We start from the raw sequence: 16,734 nt of genomic DNA, 5'->3' as shown, positions 1-16,734 counted from the left end.
GTCTGTCCTATTTGTTTCTCTATTCCTGTGGTAAAACACTGACCAAAACCAATGTGTGTCTGGGCGGGGAGGTGTCTTTTTGTTTATTCTTCCAAATCACAGCCCATCATTAAAGGAGGTAACAAGAAGAACCCTAAAAGCAACATATATAGATCCCCCCTGGGAAGGGGAAATAAACAATACCTTCAAAGAAATTCCACGAAAGGTATCTGAACAGCAATTTTAAACCAGATACCTATTTGGGAGTGGGGGTTGGCAGATAAAGAGTGCAACACAAAAATGTGGTGCATGTGTGTGTGTGTATGCATGTGTGTGTGTTTGTGTGTTGTTGATGATGATGATGATGATGATAATTCCCTGTTTTAAACAAAATTTTCAATTTACAACCCAGGTAGGACTTTGATTAAGACATGTTCTGTAAAGCAACTACATAATGGGAGAGTCACAAGTTTCAAATAAAATGTAAATTCAAATTTTGGGGATCTGCTTAGAAAAACAATTCTTTGGAAAGGTTTTGGTAACAGTGCTTCCAGGACTTTGTCTAATTTCACTTTAAATCATGAAAACTTTTTTCTTTCCTATTAAAATTAGAGGTCTGGGTTAAGAAGTATACCAAGGTAAGGACTGGGCACTTGGACCCCTCTCTCCTATAACCATATTGTTCTCTGAAAAAGGCAAATTTCCATAAATCTTAACAAACAAAAGGAAGACCATCAGCTCCTGGGAAATTCTGAGGAATTCCTGAAAGCTTCTGGAGTCATGACAGAGCAACAAAGTCAGAGAAAACAATAGCCCCAAACAATCACAGAGATAAGAAAATTCCTGTTAAAAACCAGTTTCACATATAACTGAAGCTCAGAGTCAATAAACAAGAGGACCTTGGGACATGGTCAGAGTAGCTAAGGCAGCACGTTCTCAGACAACAGCAGTTTGTCCCCCTTACGTTGCTTATGTCAGCTGCCAGAAGTAGCTGTCACTTTCCCAAGCAGCCTTTCCTTAGCCTCCCATCAAGTGAATCTGAGTGTGTAGCAAAGGATCTTCCAGCATGGAACTATTCACACAGTGAAGGTAGGACGCAGAAAAACAGTAAAACCTGAAGAAACTTCATGCTTCACAAGAATCCAGAGAGCAACAAGTTTCAGCTTCATGAAAGGTCACAAACAACACACGACCTTTCAAAACATAGATATATTACATAAAATATTTCCAGAGTGAGCACGGCCTATGGAAGTAGAGCAGCCACTCCCCTTTTAATTTAAGACTACAGAATTAGTAAGAAACTATCACTCTGAAAGAATCATAACACACCTATCCTCCAATAAAATTTCTATAGAAGGCAACTAAACATTGAGTATATTTGTATGAACAATGCAAATATGAATAATCAAGAGTTGCCAAGGGTCTAAGGAAACATTAACCATGAAGGATAGGTATTATAGAAGACAGAGAATATTGTGTGTATGTATGTGTTTAAGTATTCAAACATCTCCCTAAAAAGAAACAAAGATCTTAGAAAAGTATGAAAATGAAAATTAAAAATAAAAGTAACTCAGTAAGTGTGGTACACTGTAAACAGCAGAAGATAGAATAAGCTGAAATATTACCATCCCGAATACTATTGGGATAGAAGAGAAAGGGAAAAAAGACGTGAGAAAAGAAAGGAGATCTTTAATCTATATACATGTATTTATTCCTGGGTAAACTGGAACCTTATAATGGCCTGTCAAGGTGGATTTAATTATTGCTCATTGGGTAGTTGAAGAAACAGATGTAATATTTTACAGAGGTTAGCCATGCTCAGTTTAGGACTTGGGTCTCATTAGTCCAAAGCTAAGGGCTTCCTCCCCCTGGCCCAGGATGTGGGAGACAGTAGACTGTAGCTGGTAAGCAGCTGGGAGTACGTCAGAACAGTGAGAATGCCCAGGAGAACAAGGTGAGCATCCCCCTATTTCAGGTAATGTTAGAGTGAATGATGGTCCAGAGTAGGCTTCCGGATCCAGGCTGATGAACCTTGAGAAAGACTTCCCTGGGGCTGTCATTCTCCAAGACAATAGCATTTATAGGGAGCTTATCAAATTGCAGAATTTTGGTCCTCAACCCCAGAAATTATGTTTCAATCTGCATGAGACTGAATCCTTTACAACAGCTTAGGTAACCAGAAACAGGTGAAAAATTGAGAGCAAGGGGGAGAATTTACAGAGACCAAAGTAGCTAGAATCCCCAGAATGGAATTCTAGGCAGGAAAGAAAGTTCTGGAAGCATATGGTCTTTCTCAATGCTTCAGCTAAAAATGGCTCCAAATACGTTTGTAAACAACCACTCCAGGAGGGTGAGCATTGTCGAGGCAACTGGAAAACTTCAGGAGAACAAGAACAATTCATCAACCGATCACCCTGAGCTAAGAGTTTTCAGGACAAAGGGTGGTAAGTAGGGTCCTCAGAAAGGTTTTTTCTCTGGGACAGAACTAAATTAGTTACCACCTAGCAGAGTAGGAATGCTAACCTGGAAGCCATATTTTCAAGTGATTAACTACATGCCCTGTTGCCCAGGCTAGAGAACTAATCTATACCCAAAAAAGCAAAATTAATATTGGATCTAATAAAAACTACCATATAGGCAAAGAAATATGAAGTGATTTATGTAAGCATGCTCATAAATCATACCTCTGTTAAAATTAGTAGGTCAGGATATAGAAAATTTTAGCTATGTATGATATTATACCACATAATCTTTTAATACTCAAAAAGGTAGAGTAATGTACGATTGTAAAATACTGCTTTATTCTGTGTAAATATATGTCACTAGATTGACTTAATAAAGAAGCTGGCTGACCAATAGCTGGGCAGTTTGAGCTTAGGCAGGATAACCAGACTAAGGACACAAGGAAGAAGAAAGGGGAGTCAGAAGAGTCACCAACCAGACACAGAGAGGAAACAAGAGATGCAAGATGAAAGAGAGGTAACGCCGTGTGGCAAAATGTAAACAAATGTGGCATGAATAATAAAAACCCAGAGACATAAATTGGGGTTCAACCTGAAAACCAGAAAAGCAAGGCATCCTACCACTAGAGAAGTCTTACCTTTACCAAGGCTGGGCGACTGCAAACTAAGCAGACTAAGCCTCTCTCTCCTCTCATTTTATATTCCCTCTAGTGCTGGGATTAAAGGCATGACTACTTAGGACTGGGATTAAAGGTGAGGTTCCACCACCTGACTTTGTTTCTACATTGATCTTGTGTAGCCCAGGGTGGTCTTTAACTCACAGAAATTCCTCTGCCTCTGTCTTCCAAATCCTGGGATTAAAGGTGTGTGTCACCATTACCTGACCTCTACTGGCTTTAGCTTTGCCTCTGGTCTTCAGAAAAGACTTATTTATCAAAAGACAAATAATATACCATTACAAATGAATTATTTGGTTTACTTAAGTTATAAGAATTAGCTAGGAATAAGCCGGAACTATTGACTGAACATTTATAATTAACATTAAGTCTCTGTACATTTATTTTGGAGCTGGCCCATCCCAACAAAAACTTTGCCTACATACGTATCATGTTCAAAGATACACAGAAGATGTAAAAAGGATACAAATCGAATTCCTAGACACAAAATCTTCAACGTCTGCAAGACAAAGTTAAATAAATATTAGTGAGTGTAAAGACCTAGCAATGCCAACCTTCAAAATAACACATGGAGAGAAAAGAGAAAAATGAGCAGGCATGAGCAACCTGTGACCTATTTTATAGATGTGCACTTAAAATCCCTGACTGGGGAGTGAGTAGTGACATAACTGAAAAACAATGAGCAAGATTTTTCCACATTTGATGACAATGAAAAGCCCACAGATAAAAATAAAAGCAAAAGAAAGAAAGAGAGGAAAGAAAAAAGAAAAGAGAAGAAAAAAATAAAAATCCCAATGAAGTCTAGCATTAGAAATTTGAAAAAAATTATACTATTGTCTATAATTTAATCACTTGAAATCTGTAGTATAAAACAGCACCAAGGCAAAACACCAAGTACATGAAATCTCAGAAATGAGGAGAGTGTTGCAGAGCCTGTATTGTAATCAGCAAGTGAGAATATCTAGGTTAATCAACATCTTAATGTCTAGAATATCAAGATAATCAATGAGATGAGGCTATGCCACTGAAGCTAAATCCCAGAAGGCACCTCCTTAGCAATATTGGCTAAATAACCCTCTGATGTATGAATGAATAGGAATAACCTTATTCTCTTATCAATAGGTAAAGGGCTGTTTTTATAAATCAAAAATAAGGTCAGGAATAAAACTGCAAATATGAGCATGGTCTATCACTATGTCTGCAATATTATCTTGAAATATAAGAGACCTTTAAAAGCCATTAAGTTGAGATCCAATGGGGGTGGGTGGGAAAGATGGATTGATGCCAGAAAAACATAGCATTTTAAAACTCTTTTCAAACCACAGAAGTGCATACTGTCAAGGGACATCCCATACTGGCTCTGACATTCAGTGAAAGCCAGCCATGCTCTGCTTACATCTTGGGGGATCTCTTTATCCTTCTTTCTCTTTCCTTCACTCTCCTTACTGAGCCTCTCCTCCCATTAGTAATCAGAAAGCAAATGAGTGTCTTTGGAGATGAACCTCTAGGGGTCACTGAGGTCTCCAGCATTGCTGCTGACCTCTTTTGGAGTACAGATGGCGCGCATGACATCTCACACGCAACCTGAGACCCAACAGCAGAGTTCACGTGCTCAGACAGAAATCACACTTCTCCACTCAGCATTTCAGCCCTTGGCACTGGGTGACACGTGTCATTCACCTGGCTTGTCACCATCACATTGTACTGTAGAAGACATTTCTGGCGATGCTCTCCTTTTGTTTCTGACAACATAGTCTTTATGAGCAACCTCTGCACAGCACGTGGGACTTGGTGGACGCCCGTGCGTCCAAACAAAGAATTCTAAGCTTGTTCTCGGTCTAATGTCCTTGACAGTGACAGAGCCTCCCTCCCACCTGCCCCACAGCTAATTAGCATCAACAACTCAAGAGGTCCTTTTGAAGAGTGGGTCTGGCCCTCCCGGGCTGCAGGTGCAGCACTAGCCCCCTGACCTTTTGCACCGAGATCAGTCACCGAGGAGTGGCAGTGGTCGACAGGGACTAGGGGGCTTTTTATCTCCTTCAGGAAGGATTGTTTGTGCTTCACTATTCATGTCAGCAGTGGCATTTTCCTCTTGGGGAAACTCACAAGAGAGCCTGAGAGGCTTCATCTGCCTGCTCGCTTTCTGGAACTTTGCAAGCGTGCACCTGGCTTCATTTTCCGGGTATCGCCACGCTCATTCTAAGAGAAAGAAAACCCACTTTATTACAAGGAACAAAACCACAGTTGAAAGAGCCCAGGTGGCTGGAGGCTGACTGACAGCCTGGGACATAAGGACAAAGATACCGCACAAGGTTCCTGTGTCTGCAAAAGGGGGCTTCTGGCCATGGTGTGCATGAGGAACCTGCTGTAGGAGGATACCAACCCTGTCAATAGCAGCCCAAAACGCAGATGACTCTTCATGTCCAGGTTCCAGATAATGTCACAAGCAACACACTTCATGGAAATGTGTCTTTTCTCTTATTAGCGTTAAGATTTTGGAAAACGGAACTGCAAAGCTGCTGTGATTCGGCAAGAGCCTCCTTTTGAAAAGACGCACATCAAACATCTTTTCCTGAATCTTTGCCTTTCTTATTGTTAAGCAGAACCCCATGGAAGCACTTCCGGGCTTTCAGGGATCTCGCCTAGCGTAGTAGCCATCATACTTCAGGCTACAATTGTCTAGGCTGTGCATCTCCACGTGTGTGCTCCTGGAGGGCAGTCAGCACCTGACCCTGCTAGCTCACCCACAGCACTCAAGGCCATCCCCAGGGCTACTGTGACTGCTGGCAGCTGCAGAAGGGAAAGGATCCCAGGGGCCAGAAAAACTGGTTCCAACCAGTTGGAACTTTAAGCCAATCAAAAGTTCCATTGAGGACCTTTCACCTGAAAGGACACTCCCTTCTGTCTTAGGGAGAGAAGGCACACAAAGACCTGTATGTGGTCCTAAGGTGGGAATTTTCCAGTTGCCAGGCAGCCAGTCTGGTTGGTGGGCACCTGCTTGAGAGAAGCTGGTCTTTGCCCTCCCCACCCCGTGCACCTCATGGAACTAGGCATGTATAAATTCACCAGCTCCTGATAGGGAACTCTTCTTCTGGGGTCTGTGCATTCCCCATGGGAGACCCGCACAGTACAAACCATGCTTGACAACTTTCAAAGAGGATTTATCCATTCTGCTGACTCTGGAATAAAGATAAAGCCCTTCAAATTACAGACCGTGAGAATGATTGGCCTGCCTTTGACATCAGCTGACCATGTGAAGGAAAGTCTAGGTTTTACTCTGATTGTTAATCAGAATCTGAGAGGTCTGTATGGGACACCTGGCCATGACATATCAATTCCCATATTTTGATTCATGAGCTCTGTTGGTTCAAGACTCTCCAGATGGATTTTCTACCAGAACCTTCCCAGTGACAGATCATACTGCCTACAAGGACTGTTATTAGACCCCAAAGTACCAAAAAAGCATTCACATTAGCTTTGAATTTTTGCCCATGACGCTGCCTCCCTTCCAGCTCCTAGGCAGTCTGCAGAGAGCTGCCCCTGGCCCTCCAGTGACATCTGTCGTAACGGAACACTGCTGGCCCACTTACGCTATCAGCGCTATAAGGACTATTTTTCCAAGAGTAAAGCTACCAACCCAACTATGATAAAGTTGTTTTAAAATATGAAGTTTGTAATGTAAGATGTCCAGTTTTAAAAATGGTATGTCAATCACTGTAGCAAACTGAAGAATCATTTAAACTACCTATCAAGTTGCTCATATGGATAATCTATGCATATAAAAGCCTTGGAAAGTGGAATCTCAGAGTCGTTTTGATTTGTATTTCCCTGATAATCAAGGATGTTGGCCATCTCCTTAAGTATGTCTTGGCCATTTGAGATTCTTCTGTCAAAAATTCTCTGTTTAGACCTGTACCCCATTTTAATTGGATTATTTGGGGACCTCTTTGTAGGGTTTTGTTGTTGTTGTTGTAGTTTTGATGTCTATTTCCTTGAGTTCTTTATATATTTTGTAAATCAGTCCTCTGTCAGGTGTGGGGATGGTGAGAATCTTTTATTTTCCCATTCTGTTGACTGCTGTTTTGCCCTATTGATGGTGTCCTTTGCCTTACAGAAGCAGCTTTATGAGGTCACATTTTTGATTTTTGATCTTAGTGTCTGCTCTATTGGTGTTCAGCTCAGGAAGTATTCTCTTGCGCAAATGTGTTAAAGGCTAGTTCCCACTTTCTCTTCTATCAGTTTCAGAGTAACTGGATTTATGTTAAGGCCTTTTACCCATCTGGACCTGAGTTTGTGCAGGGTGATAGATATGGATCTTCTTGCATTCTTCTAAAGCCTGGTGAAGCTATATTCACAGAATGGTGCCTAGCCTGCTAGTCATCGGAGAGGCTTCATCCAGTACCAGGTGCAAACAGATGCAGGCCCACAGCCAAACATTAGGCCGTGCTTGGGAAATCCTGCTGAAGAGAGGGAGGAAGGACAGTAGGAGTCAGATGGGTCACCAACGTCACAAGAAAACCCACAGAATCAACTAACCTGGGCTTATAGTAGCTCACAGAGATCGAACCAACAACCAGCGAGCCTACATAGGACTGCCTTAGGCACCCTGCGTATATATTACAGTTGTGTAGCTTGGTCTGCTTGTGGGCATTCTAACAGTGGGGAACAGAGCCTTCTTTGACTCTTTTATTGACATTTGGGACCCTATCCTGTATACTGCCTTGCCTTGCCTGGCCTTAATACATGGAAGCAGGGAGGGGGCCCTGGTGCTTAGTCTCACTGCAACTCAATATGCCATGTTTTGTTGATGTCCATGGGAGGCCTACCTTTTTCTGAATATAAATGGAGGAAGAGTGGATGCTGGGGAGGCAGAGGGGAGATGGAGGAGAGACTGGGAAGAGAGGAGTAGGGGAAACCGCGGTGTAGATGTTAAAAATTAAATAAGTAAATACATTAGCTCTGGAAGATATTTCCTCTCTTGTGACCAGCTTAAAGGGTGATGCAATGCCATAGCAGGCGACTTTGTCGTGACGCTTTACCCACTACAGAGTTCACAGTGAATTTCAAACATTCCAGTTTAATCTACAGTTTGATTTACTTCATGGTTCTGTCTGTCTGCCAGAGATTTCATTTCGCTTCTTTCTTTAATCCTCTCATTCCTCCATCTGCATCTCTGCTATCTGGAGATGAAGGACTATGCCTCCAGAGTGCTCTAGGCCCTAGTTTTAAAACCATCTCCTAGTTTCCACTTGCCTCCTCCTCTACAGCACAAGGCTATTTTATAAGCCACGCAGGCTAACTGCCAGTTCTGAGCTTCTTTACCCAGGTCAAATTACTGGATATGCTACATGCAAGCCAGGTTGCTTATACTCTCTATTATACTGGTGGAGGAATGAATAACAAAATCCTGACTAACGACACAAAAGAGACACTCATAACTGGGCCTCCTGATCAGGTCATAGGAAACACCCAACATGTGGAAATTGGAAAGGGATACACCACATTAAAAGAAGTGACTGTCTGGGCGGGGGGGAGCAGTAGTTCCTAATGGTACACACTTTAGCTACCACAGGGGTATTTACATCTGCCATCCAGAGACAATGGCAGACTGGCATTCTCGGTCTTGTCTCAGATGTGCTCCCAGGAAACAAGGTCCACCAACATGTACATCCTTTAGATCCTAGAAATAAGAAAACACCTGTACTTTTACAAATCCTGCTGAAGATGCCTTAATGGAGTCCATAAGGCTGATGCTGCTGCAGTGGGCATCCAACAGGTTCAACACAGCCAACTCTCTACTCAGACCAGGAAAAATCTAATTATCATGCAGGAAAATAGAGTCACCCTTCAAAATGAAATAAGTTCTCTGACAGCGACGATCCTTCAAAATCCTAGAGGATTAGACTTGAGTGCTGGTTCAAAGAAATACATGGTTGAAAATGAAAATACTAATTTTATACTAAACAGTCAGGAATAGCAGAGAAATATCAAAAAGTTATTAAAAAGGATTGAAGCTAACGGGACAAACAAGATCCAATGGAGCACAATATAGATGAATCTCTGGGCAAGCAACCCATTTATTCCAGAGTAATTTGTAAGGTGTTACAGAGGTAAAGAGGGTGGAGTGAAATAAAGCAGAAAAGAGCAATTATTAGTTACTGATTTATTGGCTTATTTAGTAATTTACGTAAAGCACTGCTTGCACTGTCTAGTTGCCAAGCATGACTTCACTCACTACCTGGAATACAATGACCTGGAGGAACAGCTGAAGCAATGGCTCATTTCCTTAAACAACCTGCTAACTGCCATGAACGCCCCAGTAAAATCTGTAAAATCTTGCTTGCTTTCCTGCCCCATGTTGTGGTTTCGGAGTATCAAATGAGAACACAAACTAGAGTGGGCATCGAAGCCTTTTAGGAGCTGTCCTGGCTTCCTCCCACCATTGAGAGCTTCTCTCTCCCACTCTCATAAGTGTCTGAACACTTGTTCCGGGAAGAGTCCTGCAATATATGAATCAAGAACAAAGGTATTGAATCAAGAAGGAAGGCATCCACGCACTTGTTATGGCTTCCTCCATGTGAATGTAATGTTCTCATCTTTAATATTATTACTCTCCACTCAATATCCAGACTGAATCACCCCAGCCCAAGTCAGTTGGCATCATGCCCTACTCATTCAAAAAGCAATTTGTGATGTCACATAGCCTTGCATCAGTTTTTGTTTGGTGGTGGGGGGTGCTTGTTTTTTGTTGTTGCTCCCCTCTATCATCATTGTTCCCAAAGAGCAGGATCCTATGTATTTGCATTCATTTTGTATTTTTTCATAGCACCACCCTCAAGATCAGATAGAGGGCCCCTTTGATGTTCTTTCAATGATTAAATGATTACAGAATGACAGATGGTCTGTTTATTTCCTTTATCTTGGGAATGATTTGTAGGGAAGAGTTTTACTTGGTTTCCTCTGTGTCTCCTGGTGGAGGAAGCCATCTTGGATACACATTAAAATACAGTGATGAATGTCTATGCCCAGGTGTCAGGAAGTAAATTCAGCTTGATCTCTTCTGAGAGGATGGGCTGCTTATAGGAAACAGCCTAAATGACTCTAAATTGCTATTAAAAAAGAAAAATTACATAATGTAATCAAAGATGAAATGTGAATAAGTAATAAACACAGGTGGCTGCATGATAGGAATCAAAGAGAAAAAGGCTGGTTCTTCAGAACAAAAATGAAAGTAAAGAACCAGAAGATATTTTTAGCAATGAGGATGACAAAAGACAGTAAGCATCCAAAAAAGAAAGGATGAGAATACACATCCTAGGTACATTATGAAATGACAGGTGTCATTCTGCTCTTCCAAATCTCTCTCTCTCTCTCTCTCTCTCTCTCTCTCTCTCTCTCTCTCTCTCTCTCTCTCTCTCTCTCTCTCTCAAAGAAAGGATGAGAATACACATCCTAGGTACATTATGAAATGACAGGTGTCATTCTGCTCTTCCAAATCTCTCTCTCTCTCTCTCTCTCTCTCTCTCTCTCTCTCTCTCTCTCTCTCTCTCAAAGAAAGGATGAGAATACACATCCTAGGTACATTATGAAATGACAGGTGTCATTCTGCTCTTCCAAATCTCTCTCTCTCTCTCTCTCTCTCTCTCTCTCTCTCTCAAAGAAAGGATGAGAATACACATCCTAGATACATTATGAAATGGCAGGTGTCATTCTGCTCATCCAACTCTCTCTCTCTCTCTCTCTCTCTCTCTCTCTCTCTCTCTCTCTCTCACACACACACACACACACACAAATATCACAGAGAAAGTATAAAATCTCAACCTTTTTAACTTTATTCAATAAATACTAGTTGGCTAGGTAGTATATCAGTATATTCTGATACCTATTTCTGGGAATAGGAAATTTTAAGAGTAAATTCCTCTAAAGCTGTTCATAGAGCAATAAAGATACAGTGATACATATAAATGTGTATATTAGTCTCTCTATATAGAACATGTATGCATAAATATATGAATTGGTGTCATAATGTAAACAAAACAGTATTCAGTGAAATAAATTTCAGACTATCTTACTGGACACAGGGTCATAGCATGTAAGGATTTTTTTTTAACAAGCAATTGAAAATCTAACTCAAAATATGTTGTGTGAAAACAAAGACTGACCAATTGGAAAGCTTCAGCTTGTGAGTCCAGCTGGATTGGAAACTCAGACAAGATCGAAAGAATTTCTTCCTTGCATTCCTGGGTTCTGCTCTTGTCCAATAGTTCACTTTGTTTCTGGGTTCTCGGTAAAGGCAGGATGAATCATCATTTTCTAGCACTGTTATCTCCAGTGTAACAGAAAGTACACTCAAGAACCTCCAATGTAGTGTGATTACACTGCCCTGATTCTGACTGGGTCATTTCCTCACTTTTCAACAAATTGCCGTGGCCAGGAAACTGTGAGGCTCTGATTGACCAGATATTTGCTGCACTTCAACTTCAATTTGGGGAGCCATCAGCTCTACCTGGAGCACAGGACTGAGGGCCTTGAACCTGTTGATTAGCAAAACCAAGTAAGCCTAGAGAAACCTTCTATACATTTAAGTTTTAGAGGCAGAGCTCTCCAGAGTTCATATGACTTCTTAGAAGGCCACGAGCACAACTTCCGGTGCTTGGGATAACAGAGGGAGGTCATGAGCCCCAATAACCACCTGGAGTTTTCTTGGCTTTGAGGAGGTAACAGTGAAACGCAGTTCTTGACAGTAAGACATTTTATATAACTCGAGAAGAGTGTGTGTCCTGAAAAAAAAAGGAATTCATTCTTACACTGTTGCAGGAAAGCATCATGAGAAAAAGCCACTGTCAAAAGATTCTGTGAGGTTAATGAAGGAGGTGGGCAGATCTAATGTTGCACGGGTACATTTGGGAACTGACCCCAGGAGTGTGGTCAAAGATAGCAGCAAGACCACAATTTGGGTGAGGGAAAAGAAGTTTAAATATGAACTTTCATCCAATCTAGAATATGTCATGTTTCTCTCAAAAGCTATTCTACTGACTGTGGTGGAGTTCCAGGACACACAGTGCCGCATGCCGAAAGATTAATTAGTTAATCATCTATAAGAGACATACATGGAGAAAAGCAAAGAGTATCATTCTAGGGCAGCATACACTGTGCACTGTATTTATAAATCAAGAGAGTTATGGTAAGGACAGCCTAGTTCATAACACACACTTTGAGGTAAATACACACCCACACTGTATGTATACCACACTGCATACACTTCACATCACATGCACAACACAGCACACACAAACACATACACACCCATCACATTCACACTACACCACACACAAAACACAATATTCACACGCAACACACACACACACACATGCCCTTAGATCTTTTGGCTTCTAGTTTGCTTATCAAAGTAGATTTTAACAGAATTAAGAGCTCCCCTCCTAGAGCCCTCACTGTTTAGAAGAGCAGGAAGCACCTTAGAAATTGGTACAGAGTGATGGAAACAGTTTTTCTGCTTTACGACAATAGCTCTCAATACCTGAGCCCCATCAGTATCACGAATAAATTGGAAGAGTTGGCCCAGTTGCCTGCCTCTTAGCTGGATAGGCACTCAGTTAAACTGTTTCTACAGCAGTTCCCTCTAAAGCTACCAATCAACAGTTCCAGGCAAACGTTCTGCAATACTGACATAGGAGCCAAGAGTACTCGTGTTGAGTCAACTGAAATTGTGTGGCTGATTCAAGACTGGGATTAGAAAAGTGCTTAGCAGTTTGATCGTGGTCTGTTCTAGGAACCTGTGAAGGAACAGTTTTTCTAGTGTGTTATTCAGGACTTTGCTGTCTGAAGCCACTGGCTCCCTCTTTGAGAACTGCCTTAATCATCCTCTTGGCAGTGTGAGACCCTGAGAGAGCTATCTATTGTCCCTCCTGCTTTGACTCCAGGTCATCCTGGTATTGGGGCACACTAAACTTTACTATTAAATAGAACATCTATCTAAACCCATTAATAGGTAAGACTAATGAAAGTATAAAAGTAGTGCCAATGTAAGTTGTAATTTTGGGGGAAATATACCTAGCAGTTCAATAAATAATGTTGAGATCGATCTGTCCTCTCAGATGCAGGTGCAATTCTTGCTACCACAGAGCTTGGAAAACATTACAGTATAAAATCACTAGGAGACCTCCAAAAAAGGCAACCCACTGACTGGGAGAAGATCTTCACTAACCCTGCAACAGACAAAGGTCTGATCTCCAAAATATATAAAGAACTCAAGAAACTAGACTTTAAAATGCTAATTAACCCAATTAAAAAATGGGGCACTGAACTGAACAGAGAATTCTCAACAAAAAAAAATTCAAATGGCCAAAAGACACTTAAGGTCATGCTCAACCTCCTTAGCGATAAGGGAAATGCAAATTAAAACAACTTTGAGATACCATCTTACACCTGTCAGAATGGCTAAAATCAAAAACACCAATGATAGCCTTTGCTGGAGAGGGTGTGGAGAAGGGGGCACACTCATTCATTGCTGGTGGGAATGCAAACTTGTGCAACCACTTTGGAAATCAGTGTGGCGATTTCTCAGGAAATTTGGGATCAACCTACCCCAAGATCCAGTAATACCACTCTTGGGAATATACCCAAGAGATGCCCTATCATATGACAAAAGTATCTGTTCAACTATGTTCAAAGCAGCATTGTTTGTAATAGCCAGAACCTGGAAACAACCTAGATGCCCTTCAATGGAGGAATGGATGAAGAAACTGTGGAATATATACATATTAGAGTACTACTCAGCAGTAAAAAACAATGACTTCTCGAATTTTGCATGCAAATGGATGGAAATAGAAAATACTATCCTGAGTGAGGTATCCCAGACCCAAAGAGAGGAACTTGGGATGTACTCACTCATAATTGGTTTCTAGCCATAAATAAAGGACATTGAGCATATAATTTGTGATCCTAGAGAAGCTAAATAAGAAAGTGAACCCAAAGAAAATAGTATAGTCATCCGCCTGGATAGCGGAAGTAGACAAGATTGCTGGGCAAAAACTGGGAACTAGCGAGTGAGGTGGCTTGGGGCTAAGGGGAAATGGGATGAGAAACGTGAGAAGGGGAGGATAGGAGGAGCTTGAGGGATTGGGATGGTTAGGATATAGGAAGGAGGGATATGGGAGCAGCGAAGTATATATCCTAACTAAGGGAGCCATCTTAGGGTTGGCAAGAGACTTGACTTTAGAGGGGCTCGCAGGTGTCCAGGGAGATGTCCCCAGCTGGTACCTTGGGCAACTGAGGAGAGGGAACCTGAAATGATCCTGTCCTATACTGATGAATATCTTACATATCACCTTAGAACCTGCATCTGGCGATGGATTGAGATAGAGACAGAGACTCAATTTGGAGCAAGGGTCTGAGCTCTTAAGGTCCAAATGAGGAGCAGAAGGAGGGAGAACATGAGCAAAGAAGTCAGGACCACGAGGGGTGCACCCACCCACTGTGACATTGGAACTGATTTATTGGGAGCCCACCAAGGCCAGCTGGACTGGGACTGAATAAGCATGGGTTGAAACTGGACTCTCTGAACATGGCAGACAATGAAGGCTGATGAGAAGCCAAGGACAATGGCACTAGGTTTCGATCCTAATACATGAACTGGCTATGTGGGAGCTTAGCCTGTTTGGACGATCACCTTCCTGGACCTAGATAGAAGTGGGAGGACCTTGGTCTTCCCACAGGGCAGGGAATTTGTACTGCTCTTCAGTATCGAGAGGGAGGGGGAATGGAGTGGGGGGAGGAGAAGAGGAGTGGGGATAGGGAAAGGGGAGTGGGGGAGGGGCGATATTTGGGAGGAGGGGGAGGGAAATGGGGAACGGGCACAAGTGAAATTTTAATTAAAAAAGAATAAAAATCATTTAAAAAAAAGAAAATCGAAAATAAAACAATGAACTTGGAAATGAAAAAAAACAATCACTAGGAGAAAAACAAAAATAAAGAAACGCTTTCTTAACCCTGAAGAGAAAAAGGCCTCGGGAGTGATTTGAAATTGTCTCTTACCACAAAAGGGAAAATTTATAGATTTTATTTATATGTTTAATGCTACATAAAATACTATCCCATGCTCCCTCAAATTCAGAAGAGAGACAAAAGAATCTTTTCCTCCATTTTGTCAAAGACTAAGTATCAAAATTCCAAATTTATTAGTACATTAAGGAGAAAACCAATGACACAGCAGATAATTTTCATTAAAAGGACAATGACTTGAACTTATGAGAAGATGTACAACTTCACATTCTATATGAGACATGCTGATCAAAGCCACTGTGAAGCGCCACTTCCATTTAACATGGAAAGCAATTGACATTTTATTAGCACTTTGGGAGAGGCTACTATCAAATAACATGGTCATAAATCACTGGTCTATGTCCTGCAGAGGGTAAATAGGCTAGAGTTATCCATAGTACAGAAACATTCCTAAGAGTGAGACCACTGTCAAAAGCTGTACTTGGGTATGCGTCAGTGGGATGCACAGAAAATGACTCATGGCAGCATCTTTTCATAACAGTCCAGGATCAGCTACAACCAAAATGACCAAGTTTAAAACACAGGTTCCACAAATTCGATCACTCATAATCCATCAAATAAAATGCAGCTGTAACTAATATAGCTGATTCTCATATGTTTATTTTACACTACTATTAATTTTAGTATGTATCTAAAGAAATACACAGCTTATTTCATGTTTATGGATATTAAATGAAGACTGAATGTAAAGGAAAAATGAGTAATGATATACAAACTCTTGTGTGAAATAAGGACAGTTAAGGCATCTGATCATTTTAAAATGGCAAGTAAGTTATGTTACCTGCTTGCCTCTTTTATTTGTACACTCCATGTATGAATACATTTTAGGGATTGTTAATTTTTTAAGACTTTAAACATCTTTCTGTGTGTATGTAGAAGTATCTGCATGTATGTATTACACATGTGTGTGGTGCCATTGGAGGCCAGAAGAGGGCATTGCATCCCCAGAACTAGAGTGGCTGACATGGTGAGCTTCCTGAACTGAAAGCTTGTTCTCTGTAAGAGCAGCAAATCCTACCAACCATTAAGCCATCTCTGCTGGCCCTAGATTATTTTGTTGTAAAGTATTTTTAATACACCATTGTTATAACACATTGACAGTGGGTTTATTTATAACACATCCAACAACTCCTTATAAAGCTACTTGTCCTATACTTCCTTATGCCTTTATACATGTCAAAGGTCATATAAAGACCATTAAGACCAACTACGGTGGCAGTTAAACATTGCAAAGTACCTACTACTCTTAACATTTTACATTGTTAAAACTGTAAATTTGATCCAATGCCCTCCAAAATATTTTTATGAGTTAAATAAGAAAGTATTGGGAAGCCATGAGGACAAAGCAGTGACAGAACTGTGTAGAAGGACTGAGATCCAGCACTCATCTAGCATGCATTGAGGCTCTGGGCTCCATCGTCCATACTCACCCCATTCCTCTCCCCTCTTCATAGACCTCCATGCATACTGAATTGCAAAGGAAACAAAACTGAGGTGTCAATCAAGAGACGGAGAAAAGAAAAGAAAAAATATCC

Source organism: Chionomys nivalis, chromosome 2 (genome assembly GCF_950005125.1).
Source record: "Chionomys nivalis chromosome 2, mChiNiv1.1, whole genome shotgun sequence".
Taxonomy (NCBI): domain Eukaryota; kingdom Metazoa; phylum Chordata; class Mammalia; order Rodentia; family Cricetidae; genus Chionomys; species Chionomys nivalis.
This window is presented reverse-complemented; position numbering follows the sequence as displayed.